The sequence below is a fragment of the Sturnira hondurensis genome, unplaced genomic scaffold, assembly GCF_014824575.4.
Source record: "Sturnira hondurensis isolate 20B ecotype Veracruz unplaced genomic scaffold, ASM1482457v3 Scaffold0022908, whole genome shotgun sequence".
Classification (NCBI taxonomy): domain Eukaryota; kingdom Metazoa; phylum Chordata; class Mammalia; order Chiroptera; family Phyllostomidae; genus Sturnira; species Sturnira hondurensis.
The window spans coordinates 565,468-592,537 of NW_028095539.1; the positions used below are offsets into that span (position 1 = coordinate 565,468).

The following is a 27,070-nucleotide window of genomic DNA, read 5'->3' on the forward strand; positions in this document are numbered from 1 at the left end:
TCTAAACCTCATAGCTTATACAAAAAACTATTTCAAAAGGTACAAAGACTTAAATATAAAACTGAAAAAACTTTTAGAAAAAAATCATAGAAGAAAATCTTCAGGACACATAGGTAAGTCTAGAGTTGTTAGACATGACACCAAAAACAAGATAAAAAAAAAGAACATCTAATAAACTGGACCTAATCAAGATTAAAATTTTTTTGCTCTGGCCAGTGTGGCTCAGTTGGTTGGAGTATTGTCCTGTAACCAAAAGGTTACAGGTTCAATTCCTGGTGAGGGCACATACCTACGTTGCAGATTCAATCTCTGGTCCAGGCAAGTACAGGATACAACCAATCGATGTTTCTCTCTCTCCCTTCCTCTCTCTCTAAAAGCAATGAAAAAATGTCTTTGGGTGAGAATATAAAAAATTAAAAACTTCTCTATGAAAGACCCAGTTAAGAAGATAAAAAGGCAAGCTAAAGACTAGAAGAAAGGTTTGCAAACCAAATATCCAACAAAGGACCTCTATCTAGAATATAAAGTACTCTCAAACCTTAACAGTAAAAAAAGCAAACAATCCAAGTAGAAAATAAGTAAAAGACATGCATATTTCACTGAAAAGAACATATAGATGACAAATAAGCACATGAAAAGATGTTCAATGTCATTAGCCATCACAGAAATACAAATTAAAACCACAATGAAATATCATTACACATTTACCTAAATGGCTAAAATAAAAAAAGAGTCCATTGTTCATGGGAATGCAAAATATTACAAGCTGCCCTGGTTGAATAGCTTAGTTGATTAGAACACCATCCCCATACACGGAAAAGGTTGCAGGCTTGATCCCTGGTCAGGGCATGTATGGGAGGTAGTGATCAATGTTTCTCTTTCAAGTCAACGTGTCTGTCTCTTTCTCACTCTTTCCCTTTCTTTCTAAAATCATTAAACATACCCTCAGGTGAGAATTTAAAAAAAAAAGTACAAACCACTTAGAAAAACCCCTTGAGTTTCTCATAATGCTAAGAATACAGCCCTGAGAAGCACGGCTCTGCTGGTTGGGTTATCACCCCACGAAGTGCAAAGTCACCAGTTCAATTCCTGGTCTGGGCATATGCCTGGGGTGCAGGTTCAGTCCCCAGTGGGAGTGTGTACGAGAGGCAAAGAATTGATGTTTCTCCCTCACATCAGTGTTTCTCTCCCTCCCTCCCCGCCCTACCTTCCCTTCTCCCTAAAAAATGTTAAACTAAATAAATAAGATCAAGTCACATTTTTTTTAAAAAAAGCTAAGCATACAATACAGGAATCACGCTCCTAGGTATTTATCCAAATGAGTAGAAAATTTATGTCCACACAAATACCTGTACACAAATGTTTATAGCAGGTTTATTCATAATTTCTAAAAACTGAAAGCCACCAAGATGTCCCTCAATAGAATAAACTGGGATACATCATACAGTGATGTATTATTCCACAATTTAAAAATGCACTATCAAACCACCGAAAGACATGGAGGAAGTTTAAATGCATATTGCTAAAGTAAAAGAGGCCAACCTGAAAAGGCTACATATGACACTCTGAAAAAAGCAAAACTGTAGAGACAGGAAGAAGATCCATGGTTGCCAGGGGTTAGAGAGGTTGGGGAAAGATAAACAGGTGGAGCCAGGAGATTTTTTTAGGGCAGTAAAACTATTTTGTATACCATAATGGTGGGTACATTCATACTTGTCAAAACCCATAGAATACACAACACAAAGAGTGAACCCTAATGTAAACTATGGACTTTAGCTAATAATAATGTATCCATATTGGTCCATCAATTTTAACAAACGTACCATACATACTAACACAAGATGCTAATAAAAGTGGAAACCAGCAAAGGAGGAAGGTATATTTGGGAACTCTCTGTATTACCTGGTCAATTTTCTGTAAATTTAAAGTACTCTAAATAACACAGTCTATTAATTTTTCTTGAAAAACAGTGATAGCATCAAATGCTGGTGAAGGCATGCAGACACTAGACCAGTCATACGTGGCTAGTATAAATGTAGAATGTTACAGCCTTTCTGAAAAAGCACAGTAAAGTCTTACAAAACTAAATATGCATTTACCATACAACCCACCAGTTGCCCTCTTTAGCATTAATCCCAGAGAAATGAAAACTTATGATCACACAAAAGCCTACATATGAATGTTTACATCAACTTTTTTCTTAAATAGCCAAAAACTGGAAACAATCAAGTTTCCTTCAATAGGTAATAACTAAACAAACAGTGACATACCTACATACCATGGAATACTACTCAGATATAAAAAAGAACTATGGATACATGAAACAACTTAGATGAATCTCAATGGAATTATGCTAAGTGAAAAAAGCCAATGTTAAAGTTTCCACACTGAGCTCTGGCTGGTATAGCTCAGTGGATTGAGCACGGGCCTATGAACCAGAATATCGCAGTTCGATTCCCAGTCAGGGCACATGCCTGGGTTGCCAGCCAGTTCCCAGCAGGGGAAACACGAGAGGCAACCATACATTGATATTCTCTCCCTCTCTCCTTTCCTTCCTTTCTAAAGATAAATAAATAAAGTCTTAAAAAAAAAGTTTCCACACTGCATGATTCTATTCTGTAACATTCTTGAAATGACAAAATTACACAGATAAATCATTACTGAAGTTAAATGCAAGGTTCATTTAAATCTGTAAAACTTCGATAAGTATAAAAATAAGAAATATAAAAATAAAGCTATTAAACTGGCTTTTCCAAAATCTCAAGTAAAAAGAAAGACTACCATATTCCATTAAGATTTAACCTAAAATCAAAAGGAAGAGTTTTAAATAATCTCATGACTTACACAAACTTAACTACCTACACACGAACCACAAGAACAAGGCACAGAACATGAAGCATTTCAAGCAAAGTGCTCTTTGTCACCTGCATGTGAAATAGCCACAGTGGAAGCATCACAAGAAACTGATTTAAAGCTAAATGTCATGCAGGCACTAAACACACCCAAACAAACCCACATACCACATAATTCAACATATCCGGGCAGCAGTGGTTAAAGAACGGAGTAGCAGGGATACTGCAAGGATTTGGCAGACTAACTGATGTAGAAAGATTCACATTTCCTGTGCCTTTAGCTGTTCCTGTTAAATTACCAAAATAGTTTTTGGGTTTAGATTCGTTTGGAGTTTATTTAGGGGAGAGGTGGAGAATCATACTGTACAAATTATTAATTTAAAACAGAGTCTCAATCCAGGAAAATTAAATAAAAAAACAAGAACACTATAACATAACAGAATTTGACATCTGCATGTTACTTAAAACATTACAGCGATAAGGTCATTTTAAATATGTATAATCTTTTTACAAGTCAGAAGAACCACAAATTATGGAGCTACAAACCACCAGCTATTCAAAAGAAAATTGTAGCTTATAAAATACTGGCTGACTGCCAGTACAAATGAATTTTTTCCTTAAACAAGCTTTGCAAGCCACAATACTCTTTCAAGACTATACCCATATTATTCAATCAAAGAGCAACATATTAGACAGTAAAAGTAAGTCAACCCTTGGCCTAAAAGAAGCTGTAAAAACCCACAAACAAACTGTTCCTTACCAATATCATCACCTAGGGGAAAACATCACCTTGGGGGAAAAAAACCTGGAAATTTTTAATTCATTACTATTAACCATAATTTCAAGGAATTAAATATATTAAATGTCTCAATAACAATAATATTATTAAGCTTTCAAATCAAAACACCAGTCAATACATTTAAAAGTGGAGAATTGCCCTGGCTGGGTGGCTCAGTTGCTTGGAGCACCATACCATACAACAAAAGGTTGTGAGTTCGATTTCCAGTCAGGGCACATACCTAGGTTGCAGGTTCAATCCCCAGTAAGGGCACATATGGAGGCAACCAATCAATGTTTCTCTCTCACATCAGAGAGAGAGTGTGTGTGTGTGTGTGTGTGCCTCTCACCACCCATCCCCCTTCCTCTCTCTAAAATCAATAAATATATCCTAGAGTAAGGACTGAAAAAAGGGGGAAGAACAACCACCACCAAACTCCCCACTCAAACATACATACAAAAAGCTATCTTTGAAGAATTGTAGGTCTTCAGGTCAAGATGGCAGTGTAGGCAGACTCGCTCACCTCTTCAACAAAACCACATCAAAATTACAACTAAAATATAGAACTATCACTCAGAACCATCAGAAATAGGATTGAATGGAATCTGACAACTACAGAATTAAAGAAACCACATCCATCCAGACTGTTAGGTGGGGTGCAGGCGCAAGACAGGTTGGTCCCTCAACCATGTGTGGTGGATAAAAATTCAGGAGGGGTATCTGGGGAATGAGGAGACCCAGCCCTTCAGCCCAGGGTTCCAACGCCAGGAAGATAAGTTCCCACAACTTCTGGCTGCAAAACCAGCAGGGACTGACTCGGTGGAAAAAACTTCTGGAGCCCCAAGCAGTTCCTCTTAAAGAATCCACAAACATACTCCCTACTCAGACTCACTCTGAGTTCCAGGACCATGGTAGCAGTTTGAAACGTACCAGTGGCATACTGGGAGAAAGTGAAGTGTCTAGCGTAAAGGTGAGCAGAGGCCATAGTCTCTATTCTAAACCCTATCCCGACAAAGCCACAGTGCAGGCAAGGTGGTGGCATAGCTGAGACTCCATCAACCTGGCTAACACTGCTTGACCCACCTTGGAGATCACAGACACTCTAACCCACCCAGCTTAAGGGCCCACCCAAGCTTCTTTTCCATATGAATGGCTGGTCTTGGCTCAAGTTTCACATCTTCTTAACTCCTCTCAAACAAACAATAGGCAGCCTCAGTGAACCCCAGGCCCAGCACAAGCAGCAGCCAGATTAGAATCACAGCTTGGCTTTGCTTGGAAATCTCTGAGCCCAGCACAGAGCAGCCATCTCAGATAGCTTTATAGCTTGTGTAGGGGGCCCTGGGAAAAAGCCAGGTTAGGGGCTGATCCTGGCCTGCACCATCCAGGAAACCCCAGGGCCAGCATACCCAATGGACAGCTACAGACCACTTTGGAGCATCATCACCCTACCCCTGCACAGCTGATCCTCCATTGAGGGTGGAGGTTGGTGGTAAGTGATCACAGCCAATCCCTGCAGCTGCCTGTCCTGGGTAGTTCTCTCCCATTGATCTGCCAACAGCAACCAAGGCTCACCTACACACAGGAAGAGGGTGTACTCAGCCCACACAAAGGGTGCACCTTGATTACCCAGCTTGGGTTATAGGTGAGGCTGTGCCACTGGACTCTACAGGACACCTACAACATTAGGCCACACTATCAAGACACAGAGTACAAGCAGCTCTGCCTATACACAGAAACAAACACAGGGAGGCTGCCAAAATAAATAGACAATCATGCCTTAAATGAAAGAGCAGATCAAAACTCCCGAAAAGGGGCTAATCAAAAGGGCAATAGGCAATCTATCGGATGCAGGGTTCAAAACACTGGTTATAAGGACGCTCAAGGAACTTAGTGAGGACCTCAGCAGCATGAAAAAAAGTCAGAAACAAAGGATACACTAATTGAAATAAAGAACAATTTACAGGGAAACAATAGTAAAGACAAGAATCAGATCAATGATTTGGAACATAAAGAACCAAAAAACAACCAATCAGAACAAGAAGGAAAAAATCCAAAAAAATGAGGACAGTACAAGCACCCTCAAGGACAACTTCAAGTGGTCCAACATTCATATCATAAGGGTGCCAGAAGGAGAAAAAAAGGGCAAGAAATTGGAAATCTATTTGAAAAAATAATGAAAGAAAAACCCCCTAATTTGGAGAAGGAAATAGACATAGGCCAAGAAGCATAAAGAGTCCCAAACAAGATGGATGCAAAGAAGCCCACTCCAAAACACATCATAATTAAAATGCCAAAGGTACTTCCGCCAAGATGGAGGCATAGGTGGAAACACTGTGCCTTCTCCCACAACCAAGTTTGAATACAACAAAGGTTTGGAGAAACAAAGACACAACCAAAGGACAGAAAATTGAATTATACAGAAGTCCGACTACATCTAACCATTCAACGGGACGGTAAGAGGGGCGGAGCCAGCAGCGAGCAGGGTCGGGCAGGACAGGGCCCCGACCAAGGCACGCAGGCAGACGGGAACCAGTTGGGGTGCGGGGCAGACCGCGGGCGCATATTCGCGCACAGTGAGACAGACCACGCAGGCCCCAGGGGGCGTGGGCTGACGGCGGTGGCACACTCGCGTGCAGTGGGACAAAACGCGTGGGCCCAGTGACGGCAGCAACTGCGGCACCGGTGAGGGCCGGGGCGGCAGGCGGCAGACGGGACGCCATAGTCCCTCTTTGACCCCGCCCCCACATACAACGTCACAACCCAGCGACTTAGTTGCCCTGTTCTAGTGAACACTTTAGGGCTCTGATCCTGCTATGGAACAGGCACGAACAACCCGAAGGATGGCACAAGAAGAACTCAAAGTCCCAGAGCCAATAACTCTAAGCGACCAAGAAATTGCCAGCCTCTCAGAAGCACAATTCAGGACACTATTTATCAGGATGCTCATAGAACTGGTAGATTATAGTCACAAATTAGAGGAACAAAGTCACAAATTAGAGGAACATATGAAGGCTAAACTAATTGAAATGAAGGGAGATGCACAGGAAACCAATAGTGATGGAAAGGAAACGGGGACTCAAATCAATGGAATGGACCAGAAGGAAGAACAAAACATCCCACCAGAAAGGAATGAAGAAATGAGAATTCAAAAAAATGAGGAGAGGCTTAGGAACCTCCAGGACATCTTTAAACGTTCCAACATCCGAATTATAGGGGTACCAGAAGGGGGAAAGAAACAGCCACGAGTGGAAAACGTATTTGAACAAATAATAAAGGAGAACTTCCCCAGTCTGGCAAAGGAAATAGACTTCCAGGAAATCCAGGAAGCTCAGAGAGTCCCAAAGAAGTTGGACCCAAGAAGGAACACACCAAGGCACATCATAATTACATTAGCCAAGACCAAAATGAAGGAGAGAATCCTAGAAGCATCAAGGGATAAGGGGACAGTCACCTACAAAGGAGTACCCATCAGACTGTCAGCGGATTTCTCAAAAGAGACCTTACAGGCAAGAAGAGGCTGGAAAGAAGTATTCCAAGTCATGAAATCCAAAGACCTACAGCCAAGATTGCTTTATCCAGAAAAACTTTCATTTAGAATGGAAGGACAGATAAAGTGCTTCTCAGATAAGGTCAAGTTCAAGGAGTTCATCATCACCAAGCCCTTATTATATGAAATGCTAAAGGGACTTATATAAGAAAAAGAAGATGAAAAATATGAACAGTGAAAGGACAGCAAACACACAGTTATTAACAACCACACCTAAAACAAAAGCAAACCAAGAGGACAGCTAGATCAGGAGTGGAACCATAGAAATGAAGAACACATGGAGGGTTAGCAACAGGGGGGTGGGAGGGGGAGAAGGGGGGAGAAGGCACAGAAAATAGCATAGATGGTAGGTAGAAAATAGATAGGGGGAGGGCGAGAATAGTGGGGGAAATATAGAATCCAAAGAACTTGAGACACGTGGTTATAAACTAAGGGGGGGAGAATGGTGGGGGAGGGAGGGTGGGGGTAGAGGGGATTGAAGGGGGGGAATAGAACAACTGTAATGGTATAACCAATAAAATATATTTTAAAAAAAGAAAAAAAAAGAAAAAGCGGTAATAAAGTAGTAAAACAAACTCCCAAAAAAAATAAATAAAAATAAAATAAAATAAAATGCCAAAGGTCAAACATAAAGAGAAAATCTTAAAAGCAGCAAGAGAAAAGAAGTTAGTTAACTACAAGGAAGTTCCCATAAGACGGTCAGCTGATTTCTCAAAAGAAACTTTGCAAGCTAGAAGGGATTGGCAAGAAATATTTAAAGTCATGAAAAGCAGGGACCTACAGCCAAGATTGCTCTACCCACCAAAGCTATCATTTAGAATAGAAGAGCAGATAAAGAGCTTCCCAAACAAGAAAAAAACAAAATGGAGTTCATTGTCACAAAGCCAGTATTATATGAAATGTCAAAGGTATTTATCTAAGAAAAAGATCATCAAACTATAAACAATAAAATGGCAATACAAATCAACAATTGAATCTAAAAAACAAACTAAGCAAACAAGAAGAACAGAGATAGAATCAAGGATACAGAGAGCGTTTTGATGTTTACCAGATGGGAGGATGGTGTGGGGGAACAGGTGGAGAGGTGAGGGGATTAAGAAGTACAAATAGGTATTTACAGAATAGCCATGGGGATATAATGTACAGTACAGGAAATAGAGTAGCCAAAGAACTTATACACATGACCCATGGACACAAACAATGGGAGTAGGGAACTGGCTGAGGAGTGAAGATGTGCAGGGTGGGGAGCCGACAAAAGGGGAAAAATCATGACAACCGTGAAAGCATAATTAATAAAATATAATTTAAAATAATGTGATTATTGATAAGAAAAAAAGCAGTTATTAACATTAGAATAAAAGAAACTCATTCCACTCAGCACTGTACATCATGTTTGTTAAAAAGAACACTGTCATTAGTTATCTTTTCAGGAAATTGTTTTACTTCTCCAGCCAGTCTGCAAACTACTGAAGACAGGAATCTTTTTTCATAATGCATAGCTTTAGTAACTAATACATGTCTCATATATAACAAGCACTCGGAGAGTCAATGACTAATTTTCAAAAATAGGCCATTTTATTCAAAGAACAAGATGGTTTTCTAAGACTCAGGCTTGTACAACAATCCATTCCATTATAATTTCCAGATTATCCACCATCAAAGTTGCAGTTTGCAAACCTGGTCCCTACCTTTAGTTTACCCATTTGTCTAACTCCACCATTCTTTAACAATAGCCCAGGGACTCCTAGAGATCTTTTTCACAGCAGTACTAAGACATTATATGCCTTTTGAATTCTCATTCTCGCGTAAATACAGCATTTTCCAGAGGCTACATAATGTGCATATTATGTAATGAAAAGTGTCACATGTGGAAGTTGAACATAATTCCATGTGACATCTTCCAAACGACCAGTGCATGATGTTATAATATCACATGTGGATAAAAGATCCATACACAATGTAACAGACCAATGGATTGCGATGTAACAGAATAGGAAAATTTTAACTGATCTAGTTTCAGATTCCATTAAGAAACTACCATTTGTCAAGTTTTGATATAGTATCAAAGAATAATGCCCAAAATCATATTAAAAAGCTGTTAAAAATACTCTTTTCCAACTTCAAACTTCAAATCTGTGTGAAGCCAAATTTTCTCTATTATACTTCGACCAGAAAACACACAACAAACTAAACGCAAATTAGCTATCAGAAACTTAGCTATCTTCTATTAAGCTACACACTGAGATTTGCAAAAATGTAAAGCAATGCCCAATCTTTTCAATGTTTTTATTTTGGAAAATAGCAATTTTTCATGAAAAAGTAATCACTGTTGTAAAGTGAGGAAAATGGGTAGATGCTGGTCAAGGGTACAAAGCTGTAGTTATGTAAGACGAGTAAGTCTGAAGATCTACTGTAAAGCGTGATGACTAGTAACATTCTACTAGAAATTAGAAATTTGCTAAAAATCTTAAATACATATTTACACATGCATACAATCTGCAGCATACTTTAGTTTTTTAAATAAGTTAATATATAAAATTTTATCAGACATAATTTCTAATATAAATGTCAACAGATATAATTCACATAAATAAGAGATCTCTGGGGTCTTCAATAATTTTTAAGAGGATAAGGGAGTCCCAAGTTTAAAAGTGTGAGAACTACTAGCCTAACTAAATGTAGGTTGACTTTGGTGTTCCACATACTAGGTCCGTTTCACCTGGGGAATACAGAAGTTTCCCGGGAAGGAACCGTAACAATGTCTACAACCCAGAGCACTAGTCACTAAGCTCTTGACAAATGTTTTGCATTCATTTTGCAGTAAGTAGTCCTCCTATAATGAACAACTATACTTAGATTTTCAGTGAGAGAATTTGGCAAAAACATCAACCATTCTGACTCCCATTTCATAAAGAATAATTACTTAGCCATATGACCTGGTTTAAGTAATCAAGAACAACAGTACAACATAATAGACAGCACTTACTGAGCGGACAGCATATGTCAGGCACTGTGCTTTCCCACATGACTGCATAATCCTCAAGACCCTGGAAACAAAGCCTAACAGCAAGAAAGAGACTCAGATGTACTTGCTACAGGTCACACAGGAAATGGTGGAATCAACACTAAAAATCGGAATTGTGTGACTCCAAAGTCCAGTGCTCTTTCCAGTCTACCAGGTGCTGTCCCAACACCACACTGGAAATCATATACTTTTCTGACACTTATTCTCTGTGTCCTTGAGCAAGTCACAACTTCTCACAGCCAATTTTCTCATCTATAAGATAAGAGGGTTAGTGGAGCTGATATTCAAAGTCCCATCCATAGCTGATATTCTTGGATTATGACTAATCACAACCTCAACCCCACTGTTTTAGAGTAAAAGGCTTATTATATACTTTGCTGATCAAAACAAGCAATATAAGTAGTGGGGAACTAATGAGTAAAATCAATAGACTAGGATATAGTTTTTCATCCTTTAATATCAACAATCATAAGACATACTATAAACAATAACAAACAGGCATTGTGTACTTCCTTTATCCCAGGCAACCAGAGCTTCTTCTTTAAAATAAGCTTGGGCATTCAGCAAACACAGAAGGCGGTAAGAACCTGTTACCATACAACACAGAAACACCTAACTAAAGGATTGCCAAGGGGAGCAAATGCCTCTTCATTAGCTTCTATAGGAAGTACCACCTATTCTTTGAGATAAATTATACAATAATCAATGGAGATATTTGCCAAGCACTTCTGAGAAAAGGAGGGTAAGCTGCAGGAAATTGTGAAAACTGACACATGGCAACTCCAGCGCGCACATGCACACACACAAAGTCTAAGAAGAAATGTATTGATTGTAGGACAGTATACATTATAAAACAAGGTTTTACTATATCGGCATTATGTTGATATTTATCTAGACTACCAAAATTTAGACTTCTTCCTAGAAGAGCTACAATTTGAACACAATTTATAATAATAGTATGTGCCAGAGTCTGTGCTGAGCCCTCTAAAGACATCACCCTCTAACCGTGTTCTGCAGAGCTGTGAGGCACTACATTCACTCGAGAAGGTGAAAAAAAATCTTACAGCTAGCAAGCGTCATAGGATGGATCTGAAACTATCTCACTGACACCAAAGCCTATATTCTTCATGGACACATTTTTGCTGATTCTAGAGAGAATGACAAAAATAATGTGTAATATTTGAACCAAGTTACAAGGGTACTTTCTAATTTTTAAATAAAAGCTTAAAATCTACTTACAGAAAGAGGTGCTGTTTAGACATTAGCAAAAGTCACAAAGTCACTGTCAAAAGTCTATGATTTCTTTGGGTAACTATCAATACACTTAAACTCTGAATGTTTGAGATGGCTGCTACTGCTCTACAAAACCTAGAAAGATCTCTTTTGTGGAAAGTAGCCAGGAAGCTGTTCTTTACGTGACACCATCTTTTTACCCCAAACCCAGCATACGGAAACAAATTACTCAGTGTCTATTACTGAGAAGATAAAATGGTGTAACTCAAAGAAGAGCAGGAAAATCACAAGGTTTATGAGGTGACTTCTAGCCACTTTCCAAGAAATACTGAAAATTGGCCTACTAAAAGTTCTTTCAAACTTTAAAAAGGCTGAAATGAGCTTTGCTTTTTAATAGGGGCAAAGTGTAATTACAAAATCCTTCAATTTGAGTCCTTCTTCACTGGAAGTGAGCCACCACTTTTTAAAAGTATCTCAAAATGGAAATTCAACCAAGCTCCAGTACTGTTCAGACTAATCATTAACTACTCAATCAAATCAACGTATGATTTTAAAATCAAATTAAATAACAATTCACTAAAAATAAATGGGAAGAAAAAATTGAGAACTTGTAAGAGCAAATCTCAGAAGCTACATTGCAAGTTCTTCTGTTTGTAATTATGTCCATTAGAAACTTCCAAAGGTTATTTCCTGTTTTAGCTTCTCCCCTATGGAATACAGATCATAACTGGTCAGAAGAGAGTGGCTAATACTACAGTCCGGATACTATCAGGAACAACAAACTCAACTCTCCTTTTAGAGGTGCCCAACCTTGTAACATCTCTGAGCTTTAGTGTGCTAGGCCACACACTAAAAACATTGTGACACGTAATTAAAAAAACCTCATAACGCTTTGAGTAAATGTACAATTTTGTGTTGGGCTGCACTCACAGCCATCCTGGGCTGCATCTGGCCCATGAGCCACAGGTTGGACACCCCTGGCACTGTCCTGCTAAGACAGTAGCTATATTAAATCCCCAAATTTAATGAAGAGAACACACAAACTTTTGGAACCAAACAGACATGGATTCAAACCCCAGGTGTACAATTTACCAGTTAAGTGATTCTAGACTTACTGAACTAGGCTTAGTTTTATTATCTGAAATATAGTAGCCATTCTGAAAGGCTAGTGTGAAGATTAGAGATAATTTGCATAATGCATGCCTGTTTTTAATACTCTTAATCATTATGTACCTGACACTTTCTTTTGTAATATTGGCAATGTTTTTAAGTAACACATTTACTACTAAAAATAATGAGGATTCTCTCTACATCTCACTGGGAATCAGAGACAGGACAAATCACTAGGGGTGACCTATAATACAAACCTGTTATCATTGATCTTGTCATAAAGAGTCTTATTTTAATTGCTTAAAAAAATTCCAAACTGCTTAATGGGTCAGGGGTTTTAGTCGCTCAACATTGTGACTATAGTAAAAATGCCACTGAACTGTTCAGTTTAAAGTAGTTTATCTAAAAAAATCAATTTCCAGATGGAATGAGGGCTGTCACAGGTATGGCACAGTTGGTTGAAGTGTCTCCCACAGACTGAAAGGTCATGGGTTTAATTCCCAGACAGGGCACAAATCCAGGTTGCGGGTTCGATGCTGGGTCACGGTGCATGCAAGAAGGCCACCAGTCAAGGTTTCTCTCACTTTCTCTCGTCCTTTCGTTCCCTCCCCCAACCCCCTTCTCTCTCTAAAAGCAATGGAGAGATGCTCTTGAGTGAGGATAAAAGAAGGAATGAGGAAAAATATGCTAATTGTTCCTTCTGAACATCATTCAGTGCCAGCAGTGTGACCAGTCAAACTGAGTTTATTCAAAGCTTTCTGGTCCACATTTCTAAGAAAACAGCCTCACATGGTGGAAGGCATCCAAGCCTGGAGGTCAAGATACCCATTTCACATCCCAATTCTGCCACTAGTTAGGTGTGTTATTTTGGATAAATCCCTCAACTACTCTAAGTATTCCTCAAGTTCTACAGCTGTCAAAGACTGAAGCAGGGTCAAAAGATTCTGACAGGTTTCTCACAAGTTTAAGATGTTATACTTTATATTCTTTGCCAACCAATTTCCATGGCAATAAAACTGCATAGATTTAAAAAAAATTTAACTACAATATATGCTAAGTCTGACAAATTAACCACCACCATGCCTCCAGTGGGCTGAAAATCAAAGTTATCCTAAACTGAAAAATTTTCTTGTTTCAGGGTAACTGCTCCTACTGACTATTTACTGGAAACAGAAAATAGACCCTATAATGTCAGTGCAAAAATCATTCACTGACATGAGCTAAGCACAAAGAAAAAAACTTTATTCAGAGATAACTAATGTGGTAAGTTCAAGGTCATCATTCTAAACCAAGCTGGTGAGAACTATAAAATTTTAACTACTAAACTGTCTTTTTATTCAGCTATTAAAATGCATTAAATGTAAAAATAAATATAATGCATCACTAGTTAGCCTATAAATAAAAAATCATATACATTAATCAACATTATTTTGCAAATAATTCTTTTGTACCACAATCTTCAGGTTAAAAACTTCTGCTACAAGGCTCTAAACAGGATATATGAATCCAAAACAACCTTAATCTGTTCTTGAATTTGTCTGGAATAGAAGTTAAATCCTCTGATATCTACTGGCATTTTGTTTAGTGCAAGTTGTTAAAGAAATGTTTTGGCAACAAACAACCTAACTACCATTAATTAGGGTAGAAAGTTTGTCTTCCTCCAATGTGCCTCTAAGTCCTAAGGGGCAAAAGAAAGTATGGCATGATTAAAGTGACTTCAACAGTGATGAAGGTGACTGACTACGTGAGACTCTGATCTATTGGTTTTAAGAAATAAGACAGACAGTGCTTAGCTATCCACACCCAAGGGGAAGCTCAAAGGATAACATTTAAGTTGTATCAAGCTGCTGAGAACACATGAAGGGCTTTACAACGCAAAGCAACTGATCTAACAAACTTAGTAAAACAAGTGGAACCACTTACAAATCAAAAGAAAAGTTTGGATGCCTTATCAGAAGTTTCCCAAATCAACTGTCTAGATTCAGACCTCGGTAATAGATTCAGCAATTAAGTCTCACTTCTCCTTCTGGAAGTCAGCTGTATCAAAATGAAGGCATAAAGCCACAGATGCTCAACCTTTCCAAAAGATTCCTCACTTTCTCTTCATTAGAACAAGCATCACCTGGATGTCACCATCACACTTGCAAGTTTCAAAAGTATCAAAAGTAAACTAAACTTGCCCTGACTGGTATAGCTCAAGTTGGCTGGGCACTGTCCCACAAAGCGAAAGGTCATCGGTTCAATTCCCAAGTCAGGGCACATGCCTAGGTTGCGAGCCAGGCCCCAGTCAGGGCATGTGCAAGACGCAACCAATCAATGTTTCTCTCCCTCTCTTTCTCCCTCCTTTCCCCTCTGAGAATAAATAAATAAAATCTATTTAAAAATTTAACCAAACTTCCCTCTCAATCCCACTTCTCTTGGGTTCCCCAGGTGCCTGATGGACTAGGCCTGAAACCTAGATTTGTTGCTCACAATCAGTTACCAAGTTTCATTAGTTCCAAGGTATCTTTTCTATATCCATTTCCACTACCTTTATCACTTTTTTCCCCTCAAACTATTCAACATTACCTTAATCAGTGTATTCATTTCAGCTTCTCCTTTCACACAAAGTTGTCAAATTCATACAGATAGGCCTAATAATGTCATCCCTATGCTTTGCTCAAAAACCTTTCACAGAAGCTTCACTGTTGACAGATGGTAGTTTGAATTCCTCATTCTGACATTCAGGGCCCTCCTTCACCAGCGGTTCCAACATTCCTCTGCATACTGACACTCTACCAAGTCTGTTTATGCTCCCTATCTTTAACTAAGTGAACCACTTGTTCTTTCCCACAGCAATCTTGAGCATTCTTACTTTGCTAATGCATTTCTATTCCCTCCATATGGAATTCTCCTCCCTCCCCATTTTCTCATCATCTAATCCTACTTATTCTCTCTGGCTCAGCACAGATATCACAATCCACATTTTCTCTGAAGTCTCTTCCTTAGTATCCTTACCTGGAAAATAATTTCTTGCTCTTCTGACTTCCTAGACCATTTTATCCCTTAAGTATTTGCATATATAATTTATAAATATATAAATATATTTATATATACACATATGTATATAAATACCTACATTTATTTAAAATATGTAAATATCTACCTGTATATATATGTAGGTAATATACTTACCTACATATATATGTAAGTAGTTAAGAAATTTTATATACACATACAACCCCCATCAAAAAACTGGAATTATCTTCTGGAGGTCAGGTCCCTAGTAGTACAGGCTTCCCCCACTAGGTGAGTGTTCTAGGAACACACCTCTATTAGTGCAGCAGCTGACGTTGCTGTGAGAGGCTGCATTGGGCTTCAGTGAATTTTTTTCTGTAAGACTCTATGTGTTTGCCCATTTGATGATGGGTGATTTATGAATGCACCTGCCCACAATGAGCTGTTGGGCAGGTTTTGACCAAAAATGGCATGACCCCTATGCCCCACCCTCCCTATTCACCAGATCTCACTCAAGCAACTTTTGTTTCCCCAGATGAAAAAAGTCCTCAAAGGAAAACATTTCACCACTGAGGTGAAACAAACAAACAAACAAAAAACCAGCAGAAGCACTAAAAGGCATCAAAATCAGTGAGTTCAAAAACTGTTATGAGCAGGGGAAAAGAATAACTCGCTAGGTATATTGCATCAAATGGAGAGTACTTTGAAGGTGCCTGAAGTTTAAACATATAAGAGTACACATTTTTAATAAATAAATTCCTTTTTGGGGGGAGGTGTGTGTATGTATCTCCATCCATCACCTCCCGACAGACTGTAAGCTCTTAAAGGCCAGGGTCTATGTATCCTTTATCTGTATCCTTCAATGCAACATAGATTATGCACAGTACATAAGGACTCAAACTCATGGTGAAAAATTAACAATAAAGCCTATCAGGGTCTTAAGAAAATATATTCACGAAGAGAAACAGGAATAAATATATCATAGACTTCAAGGTGCATAGTATTCTCTATCAAAACACTACAACTATTGCATCCTTTACAAAGTAACAGACTATGATAAAAGAACAACTCATTCAAAAAATATGCAAGTGCCTACTTAGCGTCAGGAACAGAATACAAAACGAACACTAACCCTTGCCTTAATGGAGCTTATACTCTAGTAAGGGGAAAAAGGCAATAAACAAAATAAAACAGCAAAATATAGTATAAGCTAAATGGCTTCAACAGTATGGAGAGAAGGAGGGTAGAAAAGGGAGCCCAAGGAGGGCTGACAAAGGAGGAACTGCCCTTTCATAAGATGGTGAGGGAAGGCCGCCCTGGAAACAGGAGATATGTGCAAAGATCTAAAAAAAAGATGAAGCAACAAAGATCCGAGAAACAGCATCCTTAGGCAGGGCAAACAGCAAATGCAAGAGACCTGAGACAGGAATATGCCTGACATGTTAAGAAACAGCAAGGCCACTGTGGCCAGAATGGACTAAGCAAAAAGTTAAGATGAGGTCAGAGAGGGGAAAAAAAAGAGATCCAAGCACTAAGGACTTTGACAGACTTGGCCTTTTACTCTAAGCAAGATGAGGTATCACCGGAGAGTTCTGACTAGGAAACAAAAACCTGACTTACCTTTTTAAAGGATCACTCCTGCTATAGTACTCAAAACAGATTATGAGGGGGTAAGAGCAAAAAAGGTTACTTTACTAACTCAGAAGAGCTGGTGGAGACATAAATCACTCAAGGTGATAAAAAGTGGTCAGAGTCTGGTTATATTTTGATGATAGATCTGGCAAGACTTCTTGATGGCTCAGATGTGGTGTGTGAAAGAGAGTCAGGCATGATTCCAAGTTTTGGATGAGCAACTGGAAAGATGGAGGAAGATGCTATTTACTAAGATGTGGACAACAACAAACAAGACAGGCAGAGAGAAGACGGGGCAGGGTAAAGATCAGGAGTTTGGTTTGAGATGCCAATAAAATATATAATATGAATATACAGTCAGATACACGAACTGAAGTTTCAGAGACAAAAATTTGGGAGTCATCAGCACACATATGGTTTTGAAAGCTATGCGATGAGATGGGATCACCAAGAGAATGAGAGTGAAAAGCAGAGATTCCATGGGGATGGTCCAGTATTAAAAGGTAGGAGTAATGAGGAAGAACCAAAGGAGACTGAGAAGAAGATGAGAAGGAAGAAAAGCAGCAGAGTATGGTGTCCTAGAAACCACAGCAGGAAAGTATCTCAAGGAAGGAGGCATCCACTGCAACAAATGTTAATAGGTCATGTAAGAATTAAATTTGGTGGTTCTGATGAGAGCACTCCTAGTTGAGGAATGGGGTTGAAAGTCTCATTAGAACAGGTTCAGAAGAGAACAGAAGAACTGAAGATGAATAGAAACAACTTTTTCAAGATGGTGAAAAATTGGATTGTAGCTGGAAAAGACAGTGCGGTCAAGAAAGGGCTGTTTAAAAAAAAAAAAACAGAATCATGCTGATTGAAATGAGCCTGTAGATAGGAGAATAATGTTGCAAGACAGGGGGGAGAATGGATATGATTTTAACTGTTACACTGTAGAATTTAGAAGTCAACTAGCCTAATGAAGAGAAATTTCACTAGATTAGTGGGCAATGATTCCAGAGTACAGTTACTCTTTATGATACTAAAGAAGGGAGGAGGGCAACCCATAATTCTTATTCACATGCCTTAGAAGGCTCCGAAGAGAGGCTGGGCCATTTACTGAGAATCTTTGAGTTAGGCATTTTATATATTATTTCATTTAAGCTCAAAATAAATTCATGAGGTATCATCTTTATGTTGCAGATAAGAAACCAGAAGCTCAGCGAGCTAGTAATTTGATTAAGACACAAACAGGATGGATTGTAGAGCTATGTTTCAAACACAGCTCCTTCTGAGGATTAGATAAGAAATTGTTAATGGGGGGGGTTAAAAGTTATTTTTTAGGATCTTATCTGTTAGAAATACATGTTGAAGTATTTATGCATGGAAGTATATGATGCCCAAGATTTGCTGTTAATATTTTAGCAAAAACAACAAAAAGTAATTGTAAATTACAATTACTACAATTACTACAAATTACAATTGCAGGGAATAGATAAAAGAATAGCAAAGTGCTGGTAACTGCTGCAGAGTTGACAGGTATGTAAAAGTTCACTGTACCATTTCTCTTTTAAGCACATTTGAAAATGCAATGATAAAAAATAAAAACTCAGGTCCTTATAAGTTAAATTACTGCAAAGCCTACACTTAATTTCTGCTCAATCCTCCCTTTTAAAAAAATGTTATGTGCTTCACAGTTTACAATTTTCTTATCTTCTTTAATCCTCCCTGTAACTCTGCATATTAGGGGTTTTATTCCAATTTTACACGTGAGGAAGGAGTGATCTACGACTAGTAAGTAGTAGAATCAGACCTCCAAGCCAAGTCTTCCAGTGTCAAAACATCCTTCTACTATGCAATACGGAGACCAAGGTTACACAGGGTCATCTCTGGGCATGCCTATAAAAGAGACTCTTTCCTCAGAATTTTTGCTGTTGTATAACCCTAGGACCAAATTTCCTAGGAAGGACAGGCTTTTTTCCAGACGGTCTTTGAAATGACTTGTATGTACGTACTCAAGGGCTCGACTCAAAGAGGCAAGTTTCAAATGTGCCCAGCCATCAACCTACCTTGCCAAATTCGGGGACTAATAGGAACTTGAGATACAACTTCTGAAGGGGTTTTCTGAAAGGCTGCCTAACTCTGGTCTAGAGTCAACTCTTGTGCCTCCACTTCTCCAAATGCAAAACTCTGTTATCCCCCTACATTACACAGTTGTCTTAGTGACCAAAGTTCAGGTATGTGAACCCTGAGCTCTAGGAATAAAAAACACTACTAAACAATAATACTAATTTCAAAAGCTAATTTTGTCTAGTTCCACATTTACCACAAAGCATAAGTTAATACTTTTCAGAAAGCATGAGTTAATAAAGATACCATATTTTTAAAAGCCTCATCACTAATATGTTTGAAATGTGTTCTTCCATGCTAACCTTGACATTAAAAGTTTATTTACAGCTTACTCCAAAAACAACTGAAAATATGCATACTAAAGGCTCCAGATGTTTACACTCTCCAGCTGCTAACCCACATTATCAAAGTTGCAACACCCTTTCCCCTACTTCACCAGCTTTCCTGACTAGAACTGAGTTGTCTAAAGTCACTTAATTAAGAGCTACCAAGTCAGTATCTAATACTTCCTTCAGTTAAAATGCTCTTGGCCTAAGCTGTACAGAAGCCTACAACTACTTGCAATGTTTCAGGGATTTCAGACTTATTTGGAATTAGAAACATCATAAGAAAGAACTGCCTCCATCTTCACTTTTTAAAAAACAAACCACTTCTTTATCAGATCACCTTCCCAGATGTCTTAAAATGCATTGCTTTTCATTTAGGCTGACTGAACACAGGTGATCAAAGTTATAGACTTCATTTTCACATTAAGGGCCTATCTATCTATAGAATGATCTATTCTTCACTCAAAAAAATATATATATTTTGAGCCCTACTAAGAAATCTCAGGTCTGACACATAACACACCTTTGAGCCTAAAGTCAGTACATGTTTGATGGATTAAACTGGCAAAACAGGTTAAAAAACATACTTTAAAAAACTATTTATGTCAATAGCATTAATATGGTTAAATTCAATTCATAAACAAAATGCTGATCCACTCAATAGGATATTGTGAAAAGCCCTGGCACCTGGAAAACTGCAAAGAACAGGAAATTTTGCAGGTGCAGTAAGAAACTACGTCTTATCCATGACCCAGAAACACCTCAGGATTTATTACACAACCTGCTGCAGAATTCTCACTTTTCAAATGGAAATGAACCATGAAGTCACACAATGCAATCCTGTGATTTTATTATTGATATAATCACCTGTACCCTTTCAAAGTGCGCTAAAGTTAACAAAAGCAGACGTGTTAGTTATGTCTGAAATTAAGAGAATTTGAATATGAAATAACTAAAATTTAGAACTGCTTCATTCACCAGCAACACATATATATATGTACTGTCTGAAATAGACACCATACTTCTCAAAAATGAAACACTTGACCCTCAGGACAAGAAAACACTCAAATCAGGCATCAGAGTAACAAATGAGGTCATCTGGTCACCTCACTATTCAACACAAGACCTAAAAGTTACAGATTTGCAGAGCTTTCTGGCTCAAACATTTAAATATTCTTATTAACCAAATAAATATTTTAACACTGTTAATCGGGCCTCATTACTTTATTCCTTTCTGTTTTGACTGACGCAAATTTAACTTATAGCTCTCAATAAACAGTTTTGTAAAATTAGACTGTATTATGAAGCCTCTCATAATTACCTGTCAGAAAGTTTTCCCACAGCTAAACAAATTTTCAAAACAATCCAATTTTCCAGTAAGCAGAATGAAAAACAGAAGAGCAGGAAGATGGGTAATGATGTCCACAATATGTTCTACAAGAGTATGTAGATCAGCTAGCACAGAAAAACTACTATCAGGGCTGTATGTTTCCAAGCTTAAATTAATGTCTAATAAAGCAACTTATTGTGTACATTTTTGCAATATCTACCGTAACCTGCATCTGGAGGCTCTTTATAACTAATAAACCAAACAACAACATTTAAAAAGCATTTAAAATTCATTCCCCCTTAAATAGAGCACAACCTGTCAATGGGCTTGGAAATATCAAATTACTGAGTAACATTTAACAACTAAAATTTAAAAAGGGGAAGAGTATTCAATAAATCTCAAGAAGGAGGCGTAATGTCACTAGAAGGGATAGCTGTTTTTCTGTTCAAGTCATTCAGAATTAATCACTTTTCTGCAAAATCCACAGAAAAATATATTGTTTATTATTCCTGATTTAAGAACTGAATTCACTAAGTGATAGAAATACTCTGTCTCTGGAAATTCAGGCTTAGAAACAATCTTGGGCTATAGCTAGAAACCAGACTGTCTGTCACAAGCTTCTGCTCTACACAAGAATTTAGACAGACAACAGCCAGCTGCAGAAATGAGCAAGGAAAGGTAAGTAGACAGTAGAGGAAAGAACGAACAAACTTCAATTCAAGACATCTCTAATATTCACAGAAGTTTCACCTCTACCCAAGTTCCTCACTACAAATTAACCCATTTAATGTCAAAATATAAAGTACTAATTATTTGACCAGGTTTAAAGGAAAAAAAGAGACTAAAGAAGTAACATCTATTCTCCATTTTTACATAGTTCTAATCTACCTGAAAGACTTAAACTTGTTTTATATAAACCATCTCAGTTCTCATGGGAGGTAGATAGAGTCAGGTTTCTGGAGAAGAAATAAGCACAAAGGGATTAAGTATCTTGTCCAGCAAGCCATCAGTGAAAATAAAACCAGACCCAATTATTTAGCCTACAAAATCTAAATAACCTTCTTTCCTTGGTTCATAAACTTAGCATAGTATTTTGAAGTAACTACAACTATCTCAAACCACAGAACTTAACAGAACAACATGTATGATCAGAGCACTATGCCAGACTTGAGTATTCTGAGGAGAAAGTACTGCTTGCCCCAAATCATTAAAATGAACACAATGAACTTAAAAAACAAGACAAACAAAAGCCACATTGGATAGGATTTTCAAAGGTCACTCTATTCATCTCATATCCAACTGCTTAAACTCTCTGCCAGGGAGCCAAAGGGGTCAGACCAGACATGCTACTTGTCATTATATTCATTACATGTGTCAAATCTCAAAATACTGCTAAGAGTTTCAGACGAGACTGGGCCCATCCAGGGTGGTATGGCCCTAGACTACTGTAAGAGTTTTGATCAAAGGCATATTATACCCTAAAAACCCTTCCCTCCAAAAATGAAATCTTACAGCAATGCCTTCAGAGTATTATTTTGCTGCCTTCATAATACACTTCAAATTTACATTTCAAAAATTATTAGATTCCAGATTATTTTTATTTATACTTTCAGATTACTTAAAATATACTGTTCTGCTCAGCCCTCATTAGGCTTAGACAAGATTCCCACTTACACTCAAACTTATTATTTGAACATACTTATAATGGCTGCATTAAAATACTTCCTAAATTGACAAAAGAAGAAAGCTAATCAACCCAGAAAGCTTCCCAATGTACCAAAGCAGATCTTTTATTTGAAATCATACTAGGTACCACATTACACTACTTGAAGCCTGCAAAGCAATAATTAAAGTTATTTCTACAACATGATAAATTTTTGCAAAATCTGACAAGACTGAATTTTCAACTGTCAAAGAGGAAATCATTTTCCAAGATCCTAGAAACCCCCAGAATCAAAGCCTCAAAGCAGCTCCTTAGTCCTTCCAAACCTCAAAGAATCTAACCCAAGCCACACAACACTGAATGAGATCTGCACTTAAAAGTCTGTGCTCAAACCCCTAAAGGTTATTTCCTATGTGTTGGGCAAGCTGACGGCCCTAATGTCCACATAACCCCAGATGAGTCCTTCCTCAATAAAGCTAACACTACACTCCCCAACTCAAATCAAAATACCAGAAAATCCAAAAGCCTCCAACTCAATTTTACTTGAGCTATTTGGGCAAAAAAGCTGACATCCCAAGATCAGGTATTCACATCCTGAGTGAAAGTTGAAGAGTCTGGAGAGCTCTGTTCCTGCCGCTTCTGGGTGCTGGATGTGCTGATTACCTGTGTCTGCCTCTAGAACTGGACTCAAATATTACATCAATGTCTGAAAACTGACGTTACCCAGAAAGCAACAGGATATCTGAGACACTGCACCAAGGTATTCAGCCCTTCCTCCCTAATACACAGCCCTTGAATGTTACTGATGTGACAGGGGCCCTGCTCTGCTGCAGTATCTTCACAAAACCACCTGCCCTACACCTGCTGTAATCCTATTTCTAGTCACACTCCGTGTACTCTTCCTGACCCTGTATGTCTCTTCTGTCTGCTCACTCATCAGGCCAATGTGCTAGTACAATACCCCACCACACACCTCCTCCAAACTTAGGAATGCTACTCAGCCCTCCCTTATCCCTTCTTCACTCACTGAGTTCTGAACTGACACCAGGCTTTATGGTTCCTCTGATCCTAGAAGCATGAACTTTCAGATATGGAACAGGAATTAATGTCCTCCGTATTCCACTACCATTATTCCACAGTCCACAAACTCTCCAGTTTCTCTAAACTTCCCTTTAGACTTCTTCCCAATTTCTGCACTCTGCCCTTCATTATACTTCCAGTACCCTGAAAATGTTGGCCTCTCTAATCTCTCAAGACTCAAAGTTTTCCAATCTCTCCCCGCACTTCAGCACCCTGCTCCTCCCACACTTTTCAAAGCAACCTGTTTTCCTAACTCTCTTCACCTGCCTAGTCACTTCTGTCCTTCACCTGGGCATCCTACCTCCCCCCATCCCCTGCCCCCGCCCAGTTCAACAGACAACCTATCCCTTCCTGGCCACAGACGGACCCACACACACTCTCCACCTTGCCCTTCCCTTGGCCCATCACAGGTACTAGGCGTTCCTCTACACCCTCTGCCCCCAAATATCCTGTCTTCCTTCCTTCCCTCTGCTCCCACCTGCCCGCTAGTCCCGCCAGACACACTCCAGCACCCGAAACCGGCTTCACTCCCTCCGCACGTTGTCCAGACCCGCGCACCTTCCCCCCCAACCTGCTGCCACTGCCTCCCCAGGCCCAGTTCCCCGAACGCACACCCCCCCACACACTCCCTTCGACCTGTCCCCACGGCTCACCTGCACTGCCGGCCCTCCACCTCACACAACCCACTTCACCTGTCCCCTCCGACGACCGCCCAACTCCAAAGGCCCCCCCTCCTGCGCCAGGACCTTCCTCCAAGCTTCCAGCGAGGACATCCTCCATTTCAATCGCTTGTCCTGCTGCGTGCCAACGTCCTCCTCACCTTCCTCCGCACGTCGTCCTCTCTCCATCCCTATCACCTGTCCCCACTTCCCTGTCAAACTCCTCAAACTCCGGCCCGCTCCCCAGTCCCCTTCCCCTGCCGCCCTCCGCTCGCCTTCCCCAGTCCCCCCGCCAGACGCGCACCTGCCCAGTCCCCGCGCAGGCACCCCGCCCCCCCGTCCGTCCCGCCTGCCACCCGGAGCGCCCCCGCCGCCCTCCGGGCTCCCCGCACACCTCCCCCGAGTCTGCCGAAGCCTCGGGGCCTACCCTCGCGCGCGCCTCCTCCCCAGCGTCCTCCGTCTCCCGCACCGTCGCGGGGAGACCCCTCGCGCCCGCCTTCCCTCCTCCCCTTCCCGGCTCCCCGGGCCTCACGCCCCGACGCGGACCCCTTCTCGACACTGCCGCGCGCCCGCCAGGTGGGCTCCCTGCCCTTCACGCGCAGCCCGGACCGGGATCCCCAACCTCCCCTGCGCGTCACGCCCGCCCGGCCCGCCGACCCCCGAGCACGACCCCCGCCCGCTCGGATGCCCTGCGTCCCTCGCGCACACGCCCGGCCCCGTGGGCGCCCCGGCCCGGCCGAAGGCCCTCGCGCCCCCCGCAGACCTGACCCAGCCCCCCGCCCGCGCCCCCAGCCCGCGTCCCCAACGTCCTCCAGCACCTGCCCGGCGCTCGCCCTCTCACCCAGGCCCCGCGCCGGCGCCCCGCACGGTCCACACCCTCCCCTCGCGGGGGGCCGGCGCCCGGTCCCCACGAAGGTGAGGGAGGCTGCCCGCTGCCCTTGCGCGAAGCGGCCGGGGCTCCCCAGCGGCGGCCACAACGCCGGAGCCCCAGGGGCCGGGATGGCTCTCCTCCCCGACCGCCGCCGCCGCTGCTAAGGACGCACAACAAACAATGCGGGGCCCGGGCCGGCTCCGCCAACCGCCTCAACCGCCGCCTTAACCGCCGCCCGCCCGCCCGGGACGGCCCGCCGCGCAGGCGCCTGCCCCGCCGCCGAAGCCTACCCGCGCCGCTGCGCTCTGCCCGCGCCCGGTCCCCGCTCCCGCTCCGCCGCCGCCGCCACCTCGTCAGCCCGCGTCTCCAGCTCCTCAACCCAGCGGCGGCGGCTGCGGCGGCTGCTGCCCTGGTGGCGCTCGCGGCTCCGGTCTCCTCTTCGGCGGCAGCGGCGGCGGCCACGTGACGCCGCCAAGCGCGCCCATTGGCTGGGCCGGGGGGCGGGCCCCGCGGCTGCTGGGGAACGGAAAGCCCGCCCCCTCGCTCGCTGCGCGCCCCCTCCACGCGCACTCTGCCGCACCTGAGAGCACCGGCCAGCGCCCGCTGCCACGGTGCCGCGCCGCCGCCTGCGCTAACTGCGCACCTGGGGACGCGCAGGGAGCACACGCTGATGGCGGCGGCATGCACCTGTGAGTGGACGCTTACGTAAACTGCGTCCCCGCCTTCCTCCCTGCGCCAGGCCCCCCCATCCGCAGCAGCACCTGAGCCTCGCTGCGCTAGCGGCGTAGCTGCTGCGGAGCTGGGATGAGCTGCGCAGGGAAGCGGGCGAAAAGCACGGAAACTTCGTAACTTCTGAATCTGGGAGCGGCTCCCGGCTGCGGTGGCGAACCGGCTCCAAGTCCCCACTTCCCAGAGCGGGGTGTCCCCCAACCCCAGCGGCTATGCAAACGGAGCAGGTGCCACGGTGCCTCCCCAGGTGGAGGAGGGGAAGCCAATGGTTTTTGACTTGTTGAAAGGTTGGATCCCAGCCTCCGCCCTCTTACACTTACCAGCTGTGTGACCTTGACCAATTACAGAACCACTCTGATCCTCAGTTTCTTGGTCGGGGAAACTGAGACAATGATTCCGGTTTAAGAGCTGCTGGAGAGACGACAATAGGTATGAAATCTCCTGGCACACAGCAGCCACTGAAAAGTTGCAGCTTACTCAGTAACCACCTCTCCTTCCTTCCCAAATGTGCCCCCCTACCCACCCACCAACATTAAGTTTGGGACCAGGGCCTCTCTGACCTCTTTATAGTTGGATCAGACTTTGGCTGATCACTACCAGGCAGTTCTGAGTAAGATAGGAGGACTTGCTTTTTATTTATAGAGGCACCAGCCAGCACATTCTTGGCACCTAGCATTCTGCCAGTTTGGCCTTTACTGAGTACCTGCTGTATGCCAGGTGCTGTGCTGGGTGCTAGGATGCAAAAGTGGTTGAGACCTAAAGGAATCCCCAGCCTGGGGCAGAAATGACCTGACCACACAGGGTTGGGAGAGCTGGGGGTCCAGGAGGGATCTCCAAGAACAACCCACTCCAGGCCCCTTCCTCTCTAACACACCAGACGCAAATATTTTAACATCTCTGGTCCATTCACAGAATAAAGTGTAAGCACTCTAACTCAACCTAAAAAGCTTTGGTGATCTAGCCTTAAGTTTAAAGGTGCCCACCTTTCTCTTTGCCCCTCCTTCAGGCCATTTTGACCCTGCTGCTGCACTGAACTTCAGAACTGTAGTTGCCAGAGTATGCCCAGGACTGTAACACTTCTGAGCCTTCTGAGCCCCAAATCCCTTTCTACACCTTCTCCTCACCACCT

The 27,070-nt window shown here is 41.6% G+C and overlaps 1 protein-coding gene across 6 annotated transcripts in view; it reads right to left on the reverse strand.

Moving 5' to 3' along the window:
- The window catches only part of STRBP (spermatid perinuclear RNA binding protein), a 133,673-nt gene extending 108,010 nt beyond the window's left edge, over positions 1–25,663 (reverse strand). For 2 of the 6 annotated variants that reach the window (XM_037036910.1, XM_037036911.1), the window contains exon 1: positions 25,503–25,663. The gene's annotated coding sequence lies outside the window, so the exon portion shown is untranslated. Of the gene's footprint in view, positions 1–289; positions 367–25,182; positions 25,281–25,502 lie in introns of those variants that run through there. The other 4 variants (XM_037036906.1, XM_037036909.1, XM_037036908.1 and 1 more) reach the window with 4 other exon arrangements.
- Between the last annotated feature and the right edge of the window lie 1,407 nt (positions 25,664–27,070).